Source organism: Hippopotamus amphibius, chromosome 17 (genome assembly GCF_030028045.1).
Source record: "Hippopotamus amphibius kiboko isolate mHipAmp2 chromosome 17, mHipAmp2.hap2, whole genome shotgun sequence".
In the NCBI taxonomy this organism is placed as follows: domain Eukaryota; kingdom Metazoa; phylum Chordata; class Mammalia; order Artiodactyla; family Hippopotamidae; genus Hippopotamus; species Hippopotamus amphibius.
In genome coordinates, this window is record NC_080202.1 from 42,257,660 (window position 1) to 42,260,894 (window position 3,235).

Below are 3,235 nucleotides of genomic sequence, written 5' to 3' on the forward strand. Positions count from 1 at the left end.
AATCTGGGTTAGACCCCCCGCCCCGCTGTACTCCCAGGGCGTCCTTCTCTCTCCTCCGGCCCTCGCCCCTCGTGGTAGCGGCGGCCTTACTCACCTGCGTGCCTTCCAGAGGGCGGGACCCAGGTCCACCTCGCTCAGCACTGCGGCCCACGCCCCTGGCCCAGTGATGGGCTCTGAGCACGTTCTCAATAATTATTGACTAAAATGTGCAGGTGGCCAGAGGCAGAACGCGGCTCACACTGTCCCCATCTCGTGTGTGGCCTCACTTTCCACACGCGTCTCCCCAGCAGCCGAATCTGCAGCCTGAACGTCCTCTGCCGGGGCTTTGCTGACTTCCCCGAGATAAGAAGAATAACGTCAAGGCTTTCACTCTCGAAAGGAACAATTACACTTTTCCTTACTTCCCCACTTTAGATGAGATTTTTAACTTGTCCCCTCTCATCTACCCCGCATCCTTGTGGAAAATCTCATCCTCATCAGAAGACTCCTGGTCATGTAGCTTCTGTGCCATGTTTTTCTTGCGTGTGGTGATGAGAGGTCTATGATTATCCGTAAGCCAAAGTGGCTGCCTTCTCCAGAAAAAGCCCTCCTAGAACACAGAAAGGGAAATATTCACTCTGCATCCCCCTGCTTTCTCCGGCCACAGTACGTTACCCTCCTCAAAGTTACCTGACTCTCGCCTTCCCCTGAGCGTCTCTTCCGCAGCAGAAAGGGAAAGAAGCCCCTTGGAGGAAAACACACACAGTCAGTGTTACATTTCCCACCTCTCTCACCTGTGTTACCTCTGGGCTTTTCAGGACTAAGTGGGTGCTTCAGTCCAGAATCACAATGAGCAAAATCACCACAGACCTGGGAGCTTGAAAAGCATCCCCTGCGTGCTGGCCTCACAGACGTTCTCGGTGTCTGGCCCCCAGGGTCTCAGGGGGCCTTTGCATGTGGCTTAGCGTGGAGGACAGGCAGGATGTTCAGCCCCACTCACCTTTCTTGGCCCTTGGGCAATTGCCCTGTGTCTTCCTCTCCCTGTGACGCTGCTGCTGCTCTATGAGAAGAAATGTGTTTTGAGAGAAAACATGACCATGGTTGTCCATTGCAACTCTTTCCAAAGCCTCGTTCACTCCTTTATATTTTAAATCCTATCGACCTAGTGAGATGATAACTTCTGTAAGACAGGAACTCTATCCTGTTTAATGTGACGGTCCTGTGCTCAAAAGCCCTCAACGGCTCCCGCTGCCAGCAGAATAAAATCCAAAACGTCTCTGGAACTTCCCTAGTGGTCCAGTGGTTAGGACTCTGCGCTTCCACTGCAGGGGGCACAGGTTCTATCCCTGTTCAGGGAACTAATGCCATGCGGTGTGGCCAAAAAAAAAATCCAATGCCTCTGCTGCATAGGGGACCTTGGAGGTCTGGCCCCTGCACCCGCAACCTGGCTGCACGGAGCCCCGCGATGGTCCTGGTGAGCCACGCTCCTGCACCCCCTCCCCACTGTGGGTTCCCTTAGCCAGGAAAGGAGGCCCACCCTTCCCCTTTCTTCTCTGGTTCTTTTGCTAAACCCCAGCTCACTACATATGTGATGCCGTGTGTGCTGGGGCCACTCCGTTTTCCTGTGTGGGAGGACACGGTGGGGTCTGGAAGCTCTAACAGTGCTGATGGTGGCCAGACTAGAGAAGGGTGACCCCAACTTTTTGCTTGATTCTCTCTTACACGACTTGAATACCGTCTTTGTAAAGAAGAAAAGCACTTGCTTTTTTTAAACGAAAAAAGAAAAGAACTTAGGGCTTCCTAGGTGGCGCAGTGGTTAAGAATCCGCCTGACAATGCAGAGGTCATGGGTTCGATCCCAGCTCCAGGAAGATCCCACATGCCGCGGAGCAACTAAGCCCGTGTGCCAAAAAAAAAAAAAAAACTTCACAACCCCTCAGCGGATGCCACCTCCTCCGGGAGCCTCCCTGGCCCTCTGGGCTCTGCCTCCCTCCCTCACGTGCCGCCCTCACTCTCACGCCTCCCTGACCCAGGGCCATGTCTCCGCCTGCCTCTGTCCCTCCCCAGACACGGAGGGCCTCATGTGGCCCTCACCACAACTCTGGTAGGCCCCATGAACGCAGGGATCATTGGCCCATTTTATAGGCAAGAAAGCTGAGGCTCAGAGAAGTGAAGCAACTCCCCTGAGTCACACAGCGGGGCTGGGGCTGGCTGGAGGCTGCTCTGAGCTCTCTCCCCCACCCTATGCTGCTTCTGACCTGGGACGGCCACAGGCCTGGCCCTGCGCCAGCCCTGCTGGGAGGAGCGGCTGCAGGGGGAACGTGGACGGGCTGGTGAGCTACTCCCACTCCCCAGAAACCCAGCACCCAAGCCCAACTGGGCAGCAGCCACCCGCTCGTCCACCGGACGTCTGCCCTCCTGCGGCCCCAGGACAGCACAGCCCCACAGAAGGCGTCACCCCTCACCCCCGACGGACCACTGAAGCCCCCCCAGGCCCTGGGTACCAAGGAGCTTCTTGAAAGGCATCCTGGGGGTCCCATCCCCAACCTGGTCCTCTCGCGAGGATGTGGGGACAGATGCGGCCCCAGCAGCACAGCAAAGCTGCCATGGGGTGGAGGGCTGGCGGGGACCGGAGGAGCCAGGGTGCCACAGCCCTTCTTACCTCTCCGGCCTCCTCTCACCACATCCCTACCTTCGTCCTCGCTCCCCCCAAAGCTCTCCCTGTTCTTTGCACGCGTGGGGCCTTCGTTCACGGCCCGTGCACATCACTCCTTCTGTCTGGAACACTCTTTCCTGTGTCTCCTCACGTTCCCACGCATTCTTCAGGCCTCACCCGGGATGTCAGTTCCTCCAGGGAGCCTTCCCCCCTCTGCCCTCCTCCAATCTGCGTTAGACCCCCCGCCCCGCTGTACTCCCAGGGCGTCCTTCTCTCTCCTCCGGCCCTCGCCCCTCGTGGCAGCGGCGGCCTTACTCACCTGCGTGCCTTCCAGAGGGCGGGACCCAGGTCCACCTCGCTCAGCGCTGCGGCCCACGCCCCTGGCCCAGTGATGGGCTCTGAGCACGTTCTCAATAAATATTTGTCAAACGCATGAATGGACAGATACGTGCACAAATAAAAGCCACTCCTAAACGCAAAGGGAAGGCCTTCTCCACCCAGCCCTGGCATTTCTCCTGAGCACCTGCTGGCGCATGGACCCCGTGTGTGTCTCTGTGTGTGTGTGTCTCTGTGTGTGTGCGTGTGTCCACGCCCAGGGTGC